The 19,769-nt window shown below is 41.5% G+C and overlaps 1 protein-coding gene across 2 annotated transcripts in view; it reads right to left on the reverse strand.

The window, feature by feature from the left end:
* The window catches only part of WIPF3 (WAS/WASL interacting protein family member 3), an 81,335-nt gene extending 62,680 nt beyond the window's left edge, over positions 1–18,655 (reverse strand). For both annotated transcript variants that reach the window (XM_033088665.1, XM_033088664.1), the window contains exon 1: positions 18,387–18,655. The gene's annotated coding sequence lies outside the window, so the exon portion shown is untranslated. The remainder of the gene's footprint in view (positions 1–18,386) is intronic.
* Between the last annotated feature and the right edge of the window lie 1,114 nt (positions 18,656–19,769).

Genomic DNA, 19,769 nt, shown 5'->3' on the forward strand with positions numbered 1-19,769 from the left:
TCTGCCTCTGCTTTTTTCTAGCTCTATGGCCTTGGTCACCTTAGTGGGCCTCATTGTCTTTATTTGTAAAATAGCTATGTAGAATGCTTAATTTTTAGTTTGTTACCAAGAGTAAAACAAAGACTGCATATGAAGAACAGAATACAGGTCCTGGTACACAGCAGACACTTAATTGGAAGCCATATTTATCATCATCACACCACCACTATCTCCATCGCCACAATAACTATAAGAAAAGATGGAGTAGGATAAATGCCCCAGGAGAGGGGTGGAGACCTAGGGAAAGTCATGATTGATTCAAACACAAGGAGGCGGGGAATGATAAATCAATGTTTGGTAAAGCTATTGCATTTTTCAACAGGTAAAAAGGTGGCTATCGGAGTCTGGTCTAGTTGGAGGGAGTAGCATAGAAGCAGAGATATTGAAATGGAACAATGGCACAAGCAGCCTGGAAGGCGCTATGTGTGGGGGAGAAAAGAGGAAAAGGCTGGATCACAGAGGGGCTTGAATGACACTAAACTGCTTTGCAAGTGTCTCCGTCCTTGGGTATGGGTGGACACCTGCCTTGTCATGGCCCTCGACCGTCTTTTGAACACTTTTCTATATCTGGGGAATTTCTCACATTATGAGAAATGACACAAGCAGCCTCCCCCAGACAGAAGTCAGGAACTCCTTTTACCAGCATCCCTTGCAGGGAACTGATTTGTGACCATTGACTCAGAGGTGAGTAAGCAGTGGATGGACAAGGTGTGGAGGGGCCTTGGCTAACAGGTGCGATGGCCTGGGTCTGGAGTGGGCAGTCCCCTCTCAGCTCTCGCTGATTGATATTCAGTGGGAAAGCAAGCACAGTATTGGCCAGATTCTCCCTCTTTTTCTCCCAAAGGCTCCAAATCCCGATTTTTGTGTGAGAAATACAGTTTTGAAATGTGGATAACTAATTGTAAAAGCATTAAAAGATGCAATGGGCCAAACGAACGTGTCTGCAGGTCACATAGGACACACAGATTACCATAGTGCAACCTCTTCATCCTGGAACTGGTGGGGGTGGAGGTGGGAGTAGGAGTATGGATGGCTACTTTTATATGCAGTACTTGATGGCTGTGAAGACTTTTTCCTGACAGATATATTAATTAAGGTATAGGTGATTGCTTTTCTCTCCTACCCTCTGCTCCCCTTCTGTCCCCACCTGATGAGTCTGTCCGTACCCATTCAGCGATAGATGTGGGCTGGGCTTGCCTATCTTGTTAATATAAAAAGTTAGATATGTGTACATTCCAACTGAGCCTTGTGACTTATTTCAGAGAGAAATAATTCACAGTAAACAATTTTACCAGTTGCTCTTCTCATACTCACTTATTTTACCAAGAGCAGTTTCTCAGATTACAGCTGTTCACAAATAGAAAATGGGCCTGTTTAAAAATATGAGCATGAAGGATTACTGCCACTATTTGACGAAAACGTCTTTTGCTGGTTCTAAAAATACATTTCAATAGGAATCTGAGAATAAGGTTCTCCATGCCCTCATAACTTTTTCTGTTTTGACACTATCACACGGAAGCTCTTTCCTTTGGCTGTGAAATCAGGGAAATGAACAGAGATGTCTCACCTCTGAGCTCATAAAGGCAAATGAACCCCAGGAGGCAACCCACTTCTCACATTTTGGCCTCAGCAGGGTCCTGCCGTGCTACAGATCAGTCATTTATTTATCAAAGGTGCCCTGCAGTCAGGAAACCATAACCCACAAATAAAAAGCTTCTCAAAAAACATGTGGTAAAGTTGCCAAAGCTGTAAGTAAAATAATAAAGGATTTAAAAAAACAGACAAACCCTTCTCTACAGGTGATGGTGAAAACAGTTGATAAGTGGTCACTTCTGTGGTCATTTTATCACTTAAAGAGTCAGTTCTTCGGCCACGTCCCTATCCTGGGCCTTCCGACCTGTAAGATTTCTCGCCCCACATACCAGCTCTCCCAGCCAAGACTGTTCTCTTACAGGCTAAATGGAAGTTGCTACTCTCACTCTCCTCAATGGTATAAAAGTCCTGGAAATATTTAGCCTTTTTGGTGAGGTGGGACATGTTGGCCTGAGTAAGCAGAAAAGCAGGGGACAAGGAAGGAGGAAATAAAAAGCACAGGATAAAAAAGTAAAATAAAATCTTTGAACATTTGTGTTCTAGATAATAGTAAAATAAGTGAGTTCTGACACAGCCCTTACTATGTGTCAGGCCTCGTACTTAGAGCTTTTCATATATTGACCCATTGAAGGCCCCAAACACCCCAGTCAGAGAGATACTATTATTACCTCCATTCTTCAGATGAGGAAACTGAGGCACAGAGAGGTTCAGAAAGTTACCCAAAGTCACACAGTGAATTAGTGGAGGAGCTAGCATTCAAATCCGTGATGTCTAGCTCCAGAGTCCATACTCTTAAGTCATTTGTTTACACATTACTTTTAGAGTTTTTGTCACATCCACATACACCTTGAACTTAACTTTTCCTTAAATAAGTTTATTTTGCAAAAGAAGCTTTAAATTATTACTGTAAACGGAAAACCAATATCATTTGCCATAAATAGATGGTAATAATAAACATAAACACAATGATTACTGAAAGGTTTTTCTATGTACCATCTAAAGTCATTTCAGGTTTCCCTAGTGATACCTAAGTCTTTGTGCTTTGGGGAACAGTGACCTAGAGCAATGCTTCCCAAACTTGAATGGAGGATGCATCACCTGGGGTTTTGTTAAAATGTAAATTGTGATTCAGTAGGTCTAGGACAGGGCCTGGGAGTGTGCATTTCTAACAAGCTCCCAGGTGAGCTCATCACCATTTGGGGACAACATTTTGAGTGGCTCTAGAATATGGAAGCCAGTAAGAAAGGTACGACTGCACCCCAACCTACTGAGTCAGAGTCTCTGGAATTATCTTACCAACAAGTGATTGTTTTGTACGTGCTCAAGTTTGAAAAGACTTGTTCTAGAATACTGGGAGGATGATAGTCTCTGACCCCTACAGTCAGAAATTGTGTTCTTTGCTGAGAAGGCTCTTTTTCTGTAGACTCATTTAATTTCAGAAGACTGGATCCATAAAGATGGCATACTGAACTTCGAACTGGAATTGACACACAAAAGTGAAAGAGAAACTAAGCTGAGTGTCCATTCACCTCTCACATGGGTGATCTGAAGAACTTTTGACACCTGAGAAACACCAATAGCTCCTGAAGCTGGATCTGCTCAGCCCTCACCGGATATGAAAGTTGATTATCTGTTGAAATGCTTAAAGGATTGTCCATGTGAGTTCTAAAATGAAGACATGCTTTAACCATAATCTAATAGGAAACCCAATCTAATATGAGCTCACACCTACAATGAGTTCATAAATTGGTTTCCTTTTATAAGATTCTTATTGAAATGCAAATTTGTTCCCAGATCATTCATCTAATGCATTATAATATTTGAACTGTACTTAGTGAAGGGAAAAATGGAGATATTGGTAATATTTGTCACTGACTCAGTTACTTATATTATGGCTAAATGCCAGAAAGATTGAGTGTGTGATTGTCAAGGGTAAAAGGAGAAAATATTTATTTCCTGTCTTTTTTTTTTAAAAAATTTTGCTGCCTTTGAATTAGCTAAAAGAAGAACTAACCTTATTAAAAATACATGATATTAATCACACATAAGTAAGGCTCATTTTATGTAACAGCGAGGCTTCTGAAAAGTGGCATCTCTAATGTTGGACTGTTGAGGCAAGCTTTAAGTATACAAAAGGAGTTGATTTTTCAATGGTAACCCACAATCAATGTTACGAAAAATGAGTCATTTTTATAAAATAAAGTACCACGTCTTATTTATTTTATGATGTTACTAATAGATTTTATAAGGGGGGTGTTTTTTACTCTCTAAGGCTAAAGTGGTATCTTTTCACTCAGGATTGTAAATACTCCTGAAAATGCTGTTCTGAGAATCAGGGAGGAAATCACGGGCAGATTGGAGGTGCCACAGGGTACAAGACTTGAAGACAAATTGTTCCTTTCAAGGTTTACATCCGAGACTTTAGATTAGTTTCAGTATTTTTACCTTATTCCTACTGCTACCCCTTGGGGCAGAAAAAGACAGAGCAATTCTGGCACCTTCAGTCCTTCATCCAGTTTGAAGTTCTGCTAGAACTTCAAACTACCTGCTGTAAGGAGCCCCGGGCATCTGTCGCCAGGCAGATTCCTTCCGATGGCAGCAAGCACAGTTCACTGACAGCCAAGTCTGATAAACTGACTGGAGGTCTCCCCACTCAGATGACAGGGCATCACTCTCCAATTTAACACATACTCCTTTCAAGGCTGGTTACCGTGGAGTCAAGTTCTATATCTCCTCCTCCACTCTGTGCTATACACCGTATACGCTAGCCACGCCACACTTGTGATATTTCTTTACACACCTTTTCTTTATATCTCTATGTCTCTTTCCATGCCATTCAGGCTGTATATGATGGGCTTCGCCACCTGCAAAATTCCTATTAATCCTTTAAAACACGCTCAGGTGGCAGGTTCTCTGCACAGATTTCCTTCTCCCTTTGGCGCAGCTAATTGCCTCCATCATACTTTGTTCACAACTTATTATGGCACTAGGCACTCTGGCAATTTTCTTTTCACATGCCTGTGTGTCTCCCTACACTGAACCATGGTCTCCTCAAAGGTGCAAAGATAGGGAGTCTGTCTTAGGTATCGTGGCATTGCCAAGGTCAAAGGTAATGCCAAATACCATTGCCTTGGTATTGTGAAGGGGAAGGAATAGAAAATAATTACTTCAGAGGTCATGACAACTACTCAAGCAAAAGGTGGAGACACATTGACAGCAGAGCATGATGTAAGTTCTATGTGAATCTATGATGAAATAATCATCTTAATGATTATTAAAGAAAAATATTACAAGCTCAAATAAGAAGTGGAAGAGAAGTGCAGGAGAAATTCCTGCCCAACTGTAGACTTTATTATCAGTGTGGGAATAAAATATATTTTGGATGTTTGGTTCTGAAAGTGTACAGTGTACATAGAAAAGCTTCACCTGGCATGTTAGAAACGATGGAATCAAGGAGGAAGAGCAATAGTTTGATAGTTGGGAGAACTGCTTTCCAGCTCTGGATTGAAGGTCCATCTATAAAAAGGTAAAGTGTGTTCCTTCTTTCCAATGTGCATGAACGTGAGGACCAAATGAGTACTGCTTTGAGGTAAGTATTCAAGAAATTAAAAATAGCATATGATCTTCTCCAAAAAGCAAAATTCTTTCAAATACAATTTTCTTAATTGAAGATATGGTGGCTTCCTAGAAAAGGCAACTTGTACTAACGGGCATCAGAAAGGGGGCTTTTTAACCTTTTAAATTAGAAAACACTTTTCAAAATAAATTTGAGTTCAAGGTCTGCTTTTCACATGGTGGAGTGGAAATATCTCTGGTCCCTCCTTTTCTGGAAAAATATTTCAAAATAATAAGGAAAGGGAAACTCAGAAATATAAACTCATTTGGGGATAAAAACTAGATTTCTATAACCCCGAAGAAAGAGGACATAAAAACCCAATTAAAGAATACTTAGAAAATAAAGATAATGAAAATATCACATATGAAAATCTGTGGAATACAGCTAAAGCATGGTTCAGAGCAAAAGTCATAGCTGTAAGAAATTACATTTCTAAAACAAAGAATTAAAAACTCTCAAGAAGCAAGAATAACAATATCATAAAACTAAAGAAAGCAGATGAAAAGAACCAGTATTTGTCAACGAACTTAAAAAAACATATATTTGGAAATTAGAAAAACTAATAAATGCAAGAGTTTATTCTTTGAAAAACAGAAAAAAAATAATAAAAGTAATTATCTAACTTAATCAAAAAAATGAGGAAAAGAGAAAGCACAGATATACAAAATAAGGCATGAGAATGGGAAAAGGAAATAATAACAGATATAGAAGACATTGAAAGATTTTGCTCAAATCTTTGCAGAAGACTCTGAAAACCTGGATTGAAATGGATAACCTTCTAGGAAAATATGAATTATTAAATGGGCCCAAACAAGGGAGAAATCTAAACAGAAGAGAAGGTTCTCAAAGATCCACCAAGAAGCATGAAGACCACACAGATTCCAGCTTGAACTCTACCTCCAAGGAACTGTTAATTACCATGAAGCAATCAGACCCGAACCGGAGAAAGACAGTAAAAAAAAAAAAAAGGAAGAAGAACGAGAACTGCTCACCAATCTCACGTATGCATATTAAGGACAAAAAATAATATGTGTAAGTAAACAGAATTCAGCAACACACTAAAAAGAATACACATCAACCAAGTAGGGTTTAAATGCAAGGATGTTTCAATGCTAAAAAATCTACTGATTGAATTCATCATATTACAGGCACAAAAGAAGAAAATCATAAGGTCCTTTCCATAGCTGCTCCAAAATATTTAAACATAACTCAAAACACATCATGGTAAATGGGGGAAGACTAAATAAATTTCATTTAAAGTCAAGTACAAGACAAAAGCGTCCACTATCGCCACTACTATTTATCATTATCCTAGAGGTAGTAGTCTATTCAATTAGATAAAAGAACAAAATAAAATATATAATAATTGGAAAGGAGGAGTTTTAATTATTTTTCAAGATGATATGGCAATAAACACGGAAACCTCAGAGAATCAATAGACAAGTTATTTCAAACGATAAGAGAATTTGAAAGTGGCTTCTCAAAACCAAGAAACAAAATCCCAAACTATTCCTGCATATAAACAATAACTGTTAGAAAATATTATGAAGAAATAATTGTGTTTACAATAGCAACTTTACAAAAGCTACCTAAACATTAATTTAACAGAATATGAAAAGACAGACATGAAAAAACTTTAAAACATTACTGAGACACAGTGAAGATATTGAAAACTACCGGGGGTGCCAAAAAAATGTATACACATTACTTGTATGCCTTGTTTTGGCACCCCTAGTAGTTTTCAATATCCTCACTGTGTCTCAGTAATGTTTTAAAGTTTTTTCATCATTTGTTATTGGTATATATTGAGCATTACAATTTTAATAGTTTTTTCCTTTCTTAAAATGTGTATACATTTTTTTTGGCACCCTCTGTGTATTCTATTCCTGGGTAGGAAGATTGAATGTCATATAAATGATAATTTTCTCTATATTTATAAATATAAGGTGATCATAATGAAAATACCAACTTGTTTGTTCTTTAGAACTAGGCAAGATGATTCTAAAGTTCATATGTAAAATCAACATCACTGGATAACAAATAAATTATAAAGCCATGTAATTAAAAAATTCAGTACTGGTATATGGAAAAATAGTACAGTAACTGGAACTGAGAGTCAGAAATAGGCCTAACTTTTTGAAAATCTGGCTCTGATTAAAAAAAGGAAAGATGCTGTATATCAGTTATTAATTAAAGATGAGTTATTAATTAAAGCTATTGAGAAAATAAGGTAGCAATTTGAGAAAAGAAAAGATAACCGTGTAAGGATCACATGCTTTACATTAAAATACATTCCAAAGAAACAAAATTTAAAAAATATTTTAAAAAGGAAGTTAGAATCGTACTACAACAAAATATAGACAAAATGTTTAAGTATTCTCAGTCAGGAAGGATATAAAAGAAAAGGTTTCTGCAAAAATAGGTACTTATAAGCAAACATCAGACCACAATAAACAAAGTCAAAAGCCATACTATACATTGGAGGAAAATGACATTAAAACAAAAAAACCATACTAAAAACTGGGGGAGAATTACAGTAAAATAAAAATTACAGTTAGATGGCTGTTTTCCTTTATTTCCTATGTAAGATGTTCCTACAAACCCATAATAACGATCAATAACCCAATAAGAAAATGGACAATGGTCCAAACACTGCACAGAAGAAATACAATGGCATTTAAAAACATTTGAAGATGCTCAACCTTATTTATAACGAGACAATGCAAGTCAGAACCACACTAAGATACCATTTTTCACTTAGATTGGCCAAGATCAAGTTTGATAAATGTGTTGGAGAGAGTGCAGACAATCAGACTCTCATAATTATTGGCAGAAATATAAATTAGGATTACTTTCTGTAAAGGGCAATAAGCAAATATATCAAAAATTTTAAATAATCTTTTTAATTCTAAGAATTTATGTTACTGACACACATGTGTGAAAAATAATGTGTACAGTGACGTTCATTGAAGCGTTATGTTTAATAGCAAAAGGCTGGAAATAACCTATATAACGATTGACTGGGAATTGGTTACTAAAATTATGGTTTATACCTTTTAATGGCATACCAGGTAGCCGTTAAAATGAATATGGCAGCCCTATACGTAACAATATGGAATGATCTGCATTTTAAGTGAGAAAAGCAGGCAGCAAAAAAAGTATACATTGAATGAACATGCTTTTTTATTTGTGTTATATTTGTATACCTATAAATATACCATATATATCTATACATATACATATAGGTATATAAATACATACTTATGTGTATATATGTATGAAATATCTCTGCAAGAATGTATAAGAACATGTGGTCTGAGAATGGGGTGTGAGAAAGGCTCGCTTTACACTGTACATCCTTTTTACGTTGTTTGAAGTATGTATCATGTGCATTATTATCATTACCTATTCGAAAAACTAATTTTAAAAATTAAAGTTCTGGTCGCCCCAATAAACTTTAATTTAAAGAAAAAAAATTAAAGTTCTGGGTTGCCTTCTTTTCTTGGTATTATTGTGAAGCAGTATTTTAAAAAATGTTTTGCACTATCTGAATTAGGAGAACTCTCTACATCTAAAAGGTAAAAAAAACGAGTGAATGGAGAAAAACATAAATTTGTCTTAGGAGCAGGGGTGATAGAAGAGGGTAAAGGGGGTCAAATATACGGTGATGGAAAGAGAACCGACTCTGGGTGGTGAACACACAATGCAATATATAGATGATGTATTACAGAATTGTACACTTGAAACCTATATAATTTTACTAACCCATGTCACCCCAATAAATTTAATGAAAAAGAAAAAGAAAAACATAAATGTGTCTTGACCATTTGGTTCAAGTGAGCAGCTGCTGGATCCACGAAGAACGGTAAAGAGGCCTTTGCTGGGCTGGCCCTGTGCACCGACCTCCAGGACAGCTGGAATCGCCCCTCCAGCCACCCACACATGTCAGAGGTGACTGACCAAGTGTGCTCGGAAAATAGCCAAGAGTAGAACAAACTCTCCTCCAACCAATCCAGGACCCCTTAGTTAAGTGTTCTGTTACTGCATGGTGAGCACACAGTGAGGAACAGTTTTAAGACACGTCTGTCCACTCGACATGAATCATTTGTGAGCTGGTGCCAGCTGTAACTGAGCCTTGTCATTCATTAAATGTGAGAACACAGGAGAACACTCTGAGAGAACAACTGGTGGCTTTCTTTCTCCAGCCACAAAGGAGGACTGCATCCCTGGATCTTATGGTATCGTGGCCCATCATTCTTCGGCAAATGTAACTTAAATGGATAATGTCATAATGACTTCAGTCCAAGCACCATTATTTACAATTCACTGAGCATCCATGAATGCAAAAAGACACAGTACCAGGCATACACCCAGATCCCCTTTAGCTTCTTTCTAGAAGTCTGCAGGTGAATTTCTAAAACTTTAGGACATACACATTTGGTTGAAAACCAGAAAAAAAAAAAAAAGGATGCAAAAGCTATTAAAATGTGCAGAAAATTCATTTTAAATTCGGGAAAAATGTTTGCCTGCTTCTCTTGTCTTACGCAGTTATCTTACCTGTTTCTGAAGCTACTTTATTTTTCCTCTGATTTGCTGGAGAGCAGCATGATTGAACACAAACATTTCATCCAAAATTTTAAAAGACTAAGTTGTTGTTAGAATAAACAACAACTTCAAGGGACCCTGGAGACTTAAAATCTATTGCTGTCATTAAAAGGAAGTACGAAGTACTTTTTCTTGGTTCTACTGTATGAGGAAAAAAAAGTCTCCCCTGCTCGATTAGGGCAGTTATAATTTATGTCAGACACATAGCAAAGGGGCTAATGTCATTTTTTTACTATAAGTTTATTCCCTGGGTAGATGCAATTGATGTTTTAACAGTGACACACATGGTTGGGGGAGCAGTTTGTCAAGCCGTTCACTAACAAAACAACAGTTCACATGTACTAATTGGATCCTCTATACTGGGAACTCTGATTATTATTTACATAATTATCTTTCATCCCCCTGCTCCAAACTCTGCATGACCGATGTTATTATCCCCATTTCACCGATGAAGAAACAAAGGCTCAAAGATGCAAAGTAATCAGCCCAAGATCAAATAACTGGAACATACAAACCACATCCAACCTAAGTGAGTCGACCTCAAGGCTGTGCACTTTCCACTATTCCACCCAGCTTCTGACATGCGCATCAGACTCTGCATAGTGAATACAATGGAGCAAATGTTTCCTGAGCTTCTTTTCTATGGTAGGTACTATGCAGCCACCGAGCGAAACGATAAACATGAATTGCAGTAATCAACGAATATTTGATGAATAAATAAATCTGTAGACACATGGCTCCTATTCACGAATTATAGCTTATTGCACTTAGGTATTGAAAGTTACTATGTGCCAGGCCCTTTTCTAAGAAAAGGTGAAAAAGGAGGAAAACAAAAGAAGAGGTAACAACAAAGCCTATGTATAGAAAAGGACAAAATAAGTTCCCATCTATCAGTAATCACAATAACTGCAAACAGACAATTAAATTCCTTTACTAAAAGACAGATATTCAAACTGCTTGTAAACGCCAGCTGTATCTTCTTTATAAGAAACACGGCTAAAACAAAATGATGTTAAAAACTTGGAAAGGAAAAGAATGAAAACAATACTCGAGGTTGACGCTAAAAACTGGTGTAGACCTCTCATACATTGCTGGTGTGGATGTAAATGGTGCGGCCACTTTGGAAAAGTTTGGAAGTTCCTCGAAACTTTTTCCTGTTAAACCGAGTTCTCATAAGACTCAACAATTCCACTCCTAAGTATCCATCCAAGAGAAATGAAAACACATGCCCACACAAAAACGTATACATAAATGTTTATACATTTTTCATCACAGCCAAAATGTAGGAAACTATCCAAATATCTATCCATCAACTTGTGAGTGGGTAAACAAACTGCAGTATAGCCATGCAATGAAATATTGTTCAACAATAAAAAGGAATGAAGTACTGATACATACTATAGTTAGCGTAGATAAGCCCAAAAAACATTCTGTTAAGCAAAAGAAGACAGTCACAAAAGGCCACAAATTGTATGATTCCATTTATATGAAATGTCCAGAATAGGTAAATCCATAGAAATAAAAACTTGATTACTGGTGGTCAGGGCTGAGGAGATGGAAGATGGGACGTGATTGCTAAGTGCGTTTCTTTTTGGGGTGATGAAAATGTTCCAGAATTAGATGACAGGGATGGTGGTGTGACTCTGTGAATATTCTAAAATCACTGAATTGCATACTTTTAAAGAGTGAATTTCATGGTGTACGAATTATATCTCAGAGAGGCTGTTATTTAAAAAAACACACACACAAAAAAACCAAAACTGGTGAAGCATGATTAGTATCAGGCAGAACAGAATCCAGGGTAAAAGAATATTACTAGAAATATAAAGGGCTTTGGAAACGTGAATAAAAGGGTAATTAATTGCTTCCATGGGCTATGGACAAATAAAAAGCATAAGAAATCTCGGAGCCAGGCCTCCTGACTGAAGGGAGCGGGGAGGGTGTGAGCAGAGGGATGCCACGTGAGCGTGTGTGACAGCCAGTCCGTGAGCAGGAGCTCACAGAGCCAGGTTGTCAAGGAGTCTGAGCTTTATTTTGTAGGCTTTTAAAGACAGGAAAGGTGTTAGACATTCATGTTTTCACAAGAGCACCCTGGGGGCCATGTGTGGAAAATGAATTAGAGGGAGCAGCAGCAGCAAATATGCAGACCTAGTTGGGAATCCACAGGGTCCAGGATGGATATTTCTTTGAATGAGAATAGGCCATGGGGTAGAGCCAAGGAGGATATTAGGGTATCTCGGATGGGGGAGGAGGAAGGGCCCGGGATAACCCCAAGCCTCCTTGCCAAGACAATCTGGTGTTAAATAAGGAAGACAGGAGAAAGTGTGTGTGTGAGTGTGTGTGTGTGTGTGTGTGTGTGTTGGGGGGTGGGAGGGCGGGGGTGAATGGGCAGAGAAAAGTGAGTGTAATTCGAAGCAAGTGGAAATTTAGATCTGAAATTTAGAAACAAGTGCTGGTGACAGCGGTTTAGGAATCTTTCCATAAGGCCGTTGGGTGTGTTTCGTTCTCTAACGCTAATTGTATGAAGAACTAGAAAAGCATAACATTTTAAATTACTGAGTCACCTTTTGTAATTTCTAATGACGTTGGGGTATGGCTAATAATGGAAGTAAGGCAGGTGGCTGATACTGCTGGTTGCCAACTCAGTAACCATTCCCTCTTCTTCCCCATAGCAGAGGCCCTCATTTGAGGGCGGTGGAGGGGTGGCCGTTGCACTTTGCCCAGCTAAATGCCCAGCTGAAAATACTTGATTTCTCAGACTCGCTTACATTTAGAGTAACCCCGTGACACCATTCTGGCTGGTGAGATGCAGCCGGAAGTTCCTGGGGAGAGCATCACTTGCTGAAGAAAACAGCAAACCTCTCTAATAGAAGGGCCCTCACGCTTTAGCTATTTCAATGTCCCTTGTCTTCCTGCCTGTACTACGGATGGAAGCCCAGAGATGCAGCAGCCATCCTGCGAGCAGGAGGCAACCGGATTTAGGATGAGGTTCTACAGGCTAAAGACAGCAAAGTAGGCAGATGAAAAGAGGCTGAGTCGCTGACAGCAGTGCTTGAGCTCCGCCTGGGCCCTGGACTACCTTTCTTGGGAGTCTAGTTCCACAAGGCAAGGAAACTTGTATCTGCTTAAGCCACATTCTGATGTGTGCATTGCTTTGTTTGTTTTTGTGCTGTTTTGGCAGCCGAATGCAATCCTAACTGATACAAGTCACACACACACACACACACACACACATTTTTAGTGTGTATATATATGTATACATATATATATATATATACACACACACATATATGTATATGTATATAAAACCATTATTTCAATTACTAAAAAGTTTAAATATACTAAAATATTATTTATTCTTACTACCAAGAAGCACTGAAAGTAATAAGGGTCTTAAGAGATAGCACAGAGCACTGGAGTTTTCTTTTCCCAAACATTGTGATAAAATTTACAGCTAAAGGGAGATTATGGGACTACTAGTAAGAAGAAAATTCACGAATGTGTACTTATCTGTTAATGAGTATATGCGCGCAATGACACTCTTTGGACTTTTTCTGGACGAGGTATACTGATCCGGTGCATTTAAATGGCTTCTGCCACAGCAAATATTCTTAAAAATGGGATTGTTCCCCTGACTTTCACAAGAATTATAATCTTTGGAAAAAGAATCTTTCTACTTTCCCAGGCACCCAGGAAACTCGGCTGAAGAAACAGCACCTCCTGGAACCACAATCTCCTGGCCCTTCACAGAACAGCTTTCAGTGGGCTGTGCTCTGGGATTATGTCTCCGGAACCACAGTCAGTAACATTCTAGGAAACACTTATTCTTGCCTTCTGCCAGAAATGCCTTCCCGGCAGGGACTATGTTGAAGACTTAGACCTCTGCAGCCACAGTGACGGCTTTGAAGACCTGCCAGGGGAAAGTTATCCCAGGTTTCAGGACCAGGAAAAGCTGGGTAACTGATCTGTTTTTATCTCATGGTCACTGTGGATCGAGTAACAACTATTTGTGTTTTCCTCTTTGTTTTAGCTACAGGGAAGCGTGGACAAATTTTTAATTCCATCTCCAGAAACAACATTAGATCTTAGAATAAACTCATCTCTAGAAACTACCTGCACCGTATGATATATTCTTGTTCTCTAAAATAGCTCTGATTTGATCTTACTTTCTAATCTGTGTGTTTCTCTGCACTCTAATTTCATCATCTATTCGTTTTATGTTGTTTACTACCTATTTTTGTAAACTCCTCAAATGCTTTATGGAACAGTGAACATTTAAGGCAAACAATGTTTTAAATCATCCGATAATAATAATAATAATACTCTAATTTATTGAACATTGCTATGAACGAGGCACTGTCCTAAGCACTGAACCTCTTTTTACCATAAATATGGGTAAGTACCATCATGATGCCCATTCTATAGATGGGCAAACTGAGTCACAGAGAGGTTACGTAATTTATCCAAAATTATACAATAAATAAGTGATGAAGGCAAGATTCAAATCCAGGTATTCTGAATTACATAAGCTCTACAACTGAAGAAATAATAATACTTAATTTCTAAAAGAAGTAGAGAACTTCTGATTTTATAGGCTGAGCTTAGCATCCTTCAGCTTTAACGGAGATGTATTATACATCTATTATACTTCTCATTCATACAATCATGCCTGGTGATCCATATCAGCAGACGGGAATGAGATAGTAAGAGTTAAAAGGACAGATAATCCAAAAATAATTAGCTTTTCATCTTGGATCATAAAGGTATTCACTCACTCACTCACTCACTCACTCACTCACTCACTCACTCACTAATTTATTCAGTACGCATCATGGGCCAGGCATGATGCAGGTGTTGGGAACAGAGATGAAGTGGATCTAGTACCGCCCTCCAGGAACTCAAGTGCAATAAGGTTGAGTCAGACAGGTAAAGGGCACTTGGGGTTTTGAGTGGGCTGATAGCAGACCAGAGCAGGGCGTGACATCATCACTCTGAGAGCAGTTTAGCTCTTGGTTTCTGCGTCCTAACTGATAATGGGAGAAAGAAGACTCAGCTCCCTCATAGGTTTGTTGTGATGCGTTCATACACACATAGTGCTTAGCCTCGCCCAGCACACTAAATGTTCAGTGTGAACCTTTAGCTTGGGCGCCTTGCTTTGACGTACTCGTGCACTCACACGACACATGTCCTCAGAAGCTCAAGGACCCAGGCTGGCTACTACCTCCCCTGCCTCCTCCCAGGAGCTGACTAACTTACAGTCCACGGGCAGGCCTGGCATTCTGTTCTGGATGCCACCAGCTCAGATTCAGTGCCTTGCTGGAACACATCGCCCACATCAGATGAATATTCCTTCAAGATGCACTTGAAAATCTTCCTCCACAGTGCCTGGCCCACGTGATGCCCGCCTGGCATTTCTGCCCCATTTGCTCTGCTTCACTTTACCTGTTTGGCACGTCAACATGGCAGTGCACTCTACGTTTCCCCGGCTGCATAACGGGTCAGGTTCCCGCTTGAACAGGTCTCAGGAAAGACCCAACTAGAATTGCAGAGGGGGGAGTTTCAAGTGCATTATTGGCTGAAGCCAGGGAGAAAACACACGTGCGGCACCTGCTCAGCATCAGCTGGGAGCCGTACGTCTCTTCGGTTTTGTGCTGTGGTTAAATAAGAAGGAATTAATCATTTTCTCACCAACCCTAACTCATATTTAAGAGTTCCCTTTCGCAGTTTGTTTTGTCATGCTATCAGCAAAGTCAGTCAAACATTACGGTTCCTTTCTAAATATTCCAGCAGCCAGATGGCGGGAGCAATACTGTGACAAGGGAAAACTTGCCTAAAGATAACTTGATGATGCATAACTCTGCCGGATGGCACTCGGCTGAGCAGACTCACCCAGAGAGACCTCGTCAGTTGCCCCACTTCATCCAGCTCCTTCAAACCAAAACTGTCTAATTCCAAGAATAAGACAAACATTCAACTCTGCAATGTGAAGCTGGCTAGTAAAAACAAACACATGTCTACTTTTCTAAGTTCTGAATTGTGGGCAGAAGTATAAAATCGCTAGAAGACTGCAGATTAGGACAAGATTTCTCTCTAGGTATCATGACACTGCACCCTCAAGTTTCAAATATTTTTGCATCAAATTTAGTGGACATTTATAACAATGTTTGCTAGATAACAAATTTCCTTCCTTCTGCCAAGTTACTTTCGTAGTTTTTTTTTTTTTTTTAAGCATTAATGAATATATATTTATAAAGTCTAGAATGTAGGAAAGTTGACTGTTCCTCCCTGGTGAAAATTCTATATGTTCTCCTCTAGAGTTAATTACATTTTGGTTTCTCAGATCTTTTGAAGATTATATTTTTTTATTCTTTGTGTCTGTGTTTGAGTGACTGCAAAATCACAACCTGTACTCTATGGTTTCTGAACAATACATCTCCTAAAAAGAGCCTTGCCAGGTTGGACCAGCTGGCTTTCTTCTGTTCCTAAAACTGTCTGTTCCGAGACACACACAGCCTCCATCCCTTCTGCTGCTGGCGAACTTCAGTCTATGACACTACCTCACACTCACAATTAGAGGAAAACAACAGAAGACTCCTGGAAAGGGACAAAAAGGGAACACGGAGATGTGAGCCTTCAACACTCTGTCACCCTAATGGCTCTAACCTGACTCAGGTTGCTGAAAATTGCCTGTTTGTGGTTGCATGTGTGAATCTGAAGTCTGTGCACCCAGGTTCTCAACTTTGCCTCCTCTCAGTAAGGCATTGAGTCTCTGTGACCTTTTATTTTCCCATCTGTAAAAAGGCACAGAAACAGTATCTCCCTTAAAGAATTGTGAGTCACATGCAGTGATGCATACAAAGGCAATTTGGTAAAGCCCCCTGCAGTGTATATTTCATTTCCTGTAATTCCTCAAATTTCTTTTGCTCCCTGTCCCTTTTTTTTTTTTTTTCTGATTTGGTTTCTGTGGTTTTTAAATGTATCTCTAAAATGCATTGGCTGGAAAACTGCACTAATCTGTGTGCTACCGCAGTGAGTGGACTTTAGCATTAAAAAATTTGTGTTTTTATTGAGATAAAACTTACATAAGTCAAGTGCACAAATCTCAAGGGAATAACTACATAAATTCTGATGTGTGTACACCTGTGTAACCCATACTTAAGCAGAGGTTGGGGGCATTTCCAGCGCCCAGGAAGCCTCCCTCATGCCCTGTCCAGGTAATTATAAGGCCCAAAGGCAACCCCTCTTCTAATCTCTATTGCCATGATTAGCTTTGCCTAAAGTTAAAAAAAAAAAAAAAAATTCAGGGAAGGGTGGAAGCTCACTGCTGATTACTATTGCTGACCACAAGAAATGTACTTCTAATCCTTCCTCTGAAGAGAGGAAGGATTCTGGAAAGAGGAGAGCGGCACTAACTTTCTAAATCACACAGGTCATGCTGAACTAGGCCCTCATTTTGCAGCCAAAGACCTGAGGCGGCTCCAAGAGGCGAAGTGACTGCCAACTACTGCTACAGAGTAAATTTCCTTCCAAATGCAGCCCATCACAACATCCCCCCCCCCCCCCCCCCCCGTGTCAGGGAGGCTGCCGGTGCGCCCAGGGGGCGGGAACAGCTCCCGCGTTCTCCTTGCAGAACTTCTTTCCAGAGAGCAGCGCACACTCGGTCCCCATGCCACCCCCGCTCGCGCCGCAGGCACACCCACGAGGCTGGCACTCCACGTTCAGAAGACGCTGTTCCTGCGATCTATTGCCTGCCTGCCCACGAGGTCAGGCTGGGCAGTGCCCCCTCCCTCAAACCTGTTACCCGCACCGCCTCCGGGTGTGCTGGTGGAGTGGGGAAGGGGGATAGGCACTGTCTCCTCCCCGACTTATCCACAGGACTTTAAAGTCCGTCTGTGGCCAGACCTAAATCTCTGGAGAACAGGCTACTGGCCTCAGGGCCTTGGAGATGAGCACTGGGAAAGGAGTCCCGAGACCTGCGCTCTGGCTCCTGCCCAGTCACCGCGAGCTGTGCGACCTTGGACAAGTCACTTCACATCTGCAGACTGGCTTCCTCATTGGGGTCTGCTTCTGTATCCCCAAAGCCACCTCTAGTTCTGCAATTTCTTAGCTCTTTATTACTCCGCCCCAGCTCTTCCCGCGACAGCCCCCGTCTCAGCGAGACCCCAGCCTTTTGTTCTGGGGGTGAAGTCGGGAAGGGAGGAAGGGAGAGCTTTGCGAAGGACCAGGCCAGAGCGGCCTTGGCGGCAGGGGCCGTTCATTGGAGACTCGGGTCGTGGGAAGTCACCAGGAAACCCCACGGTGACCTGGTTCCCTTCGCGATCCCGTTACGGCGGGGCCGCAGAGGCGCCGCGCAGAGGGAAGGGGAGCGCTCTGAGGACAGCCCCGCTTGGCTGTCCTTCGAACACGGGCACGCGCGTGGCATTTCTGTCCCCGCCGGAGGTCACTCCGCTCCGGGACTGGCCCGAGCGGCCGCCACGACATCCCGTTCCCCCACCCTCAGACATGGACCCGGACACGCGCGCGGAGCCGCTACCTTCAGCTGGCGGAGCTCGGGGCCGGAGCGGACTGGAGCTCGGGCCAGAGTCCCCGCCGTTGCCGCCGCCTCCAGGCTCCGGGCTCCGTCCCGCAGCGCCGGTGTTCCAGGCGGCGCCGCTGCGGCCGCTCTGCGCTCGGTGCTGCGCTCGGTGCGCCGCGCTCGCTCCGCAGCCACCAGCTCTGGTGCTGCCGGGACGCGGAGGCGGGGCCGTAGCCCCCACCTGCTCCGCTGGCTCCTGCCCGGGAGCCGCCGCCGCCCAGCGCGCAGGGACGCGGCACAGGCGGGCGGGGTCGCTCGGGAACCCGGGAGGCGGGTCCCAGCCACCAGGCGCGCCTCTCCGGGACAGAGTCCCAAGTCCTAGCTGCGGAGACAGTGGGGCCTAGGAGGACCCGTGGTGCGGGCGACACACGGCGCAGCACCGCCACTCTGGGGACACCCCACTCCTTCATCAATTTATTCCAAAGTATTTCGAATCCGTCCTGTGCTCCAGGAGGAGTCAAAAGAGAGAATACGATCGCCTCTTGCCCTCACAGAGTTCACCGTCTAGAAAGGGAAACCCACTAGTGGACAACTACAATCCAGAACCAAAAGGGGTTAGTCACAGAGGTGGCGCCTGATCCACACTTGCGGGGAGGTCATGGAAGGCTTCTCCAGAAGCCTGGGAGAGGAAGCAGACTGGTTGAAAACCTAAATAAGTCTGAGGAGCTGGAAGAACTCAGTATGGCCAGCAAATTCCTGTCACACTTCCTGTTCAGACCCTTTGGAAGAGGCAGGAAGGTTGTGTCTGAGGCTGGATGGTTTGCTGAGGATTCGGTATTTCCCATACCCTGGGTATGCGTGCTGGCAGAGCAAGAGCTAAGAGGATGCTCATGGACCCTTCACTCAGCCATGCAATGTGTGAGTTTCTACAGTGAGCCAGGCACTCAAGGGCCCTTAGGGTGTGCTGGTGAGGGAGGCAGGGTCTCTAAGGCTAAAGGAGTGACTGGTCTGGAGTGGAGGCTTGTGTGAAGTACGTAGGGACACAGGTGAGGGAGACACTCATTAATGCCAGCGGGGACCATGTCATCCATGCATTGCAACCTGTCTCCAGGTTCGGATTCTGCAGCAGCTGCGGTTAAAGTATGTCCCTCAAACAGACCTTGGCTGGTTTCTTCATTATTCATGTTTATAGCTTGACAATGTATAGGCTTATATTTATAGCAAGGATAAATAATTCACTCCTGATGTGTTTCACTCCTGTGTTGTCACGAACATGAGTTTCTGTTTGATTTAGGTGAAGAAGGGTATATGTGTGGCAGCCATTGGTGCTTCCTGCCTGTCTATTCCATGTTCCTCCTGCCTTCCCTCCTTTAGAACCATAGATCATAGGCTTGCAATCTG

Source organism: Rhinolophus ferrumequinum, chromosome 20, assembly GCF_004115265.2.
Source record: "Rhinolophus ferrumequinum isolate MPI-CBG mRhiFer1 chromosome 20, mRhiFer1_v1.p, whole genome shotgun sequence".
NCBI lineage: Eukaryota > Metazoa > Chordata > Mammalia > Chiroptera > Rhinolophidae > Rhinolophus > Rhinolophus ferrumequinum.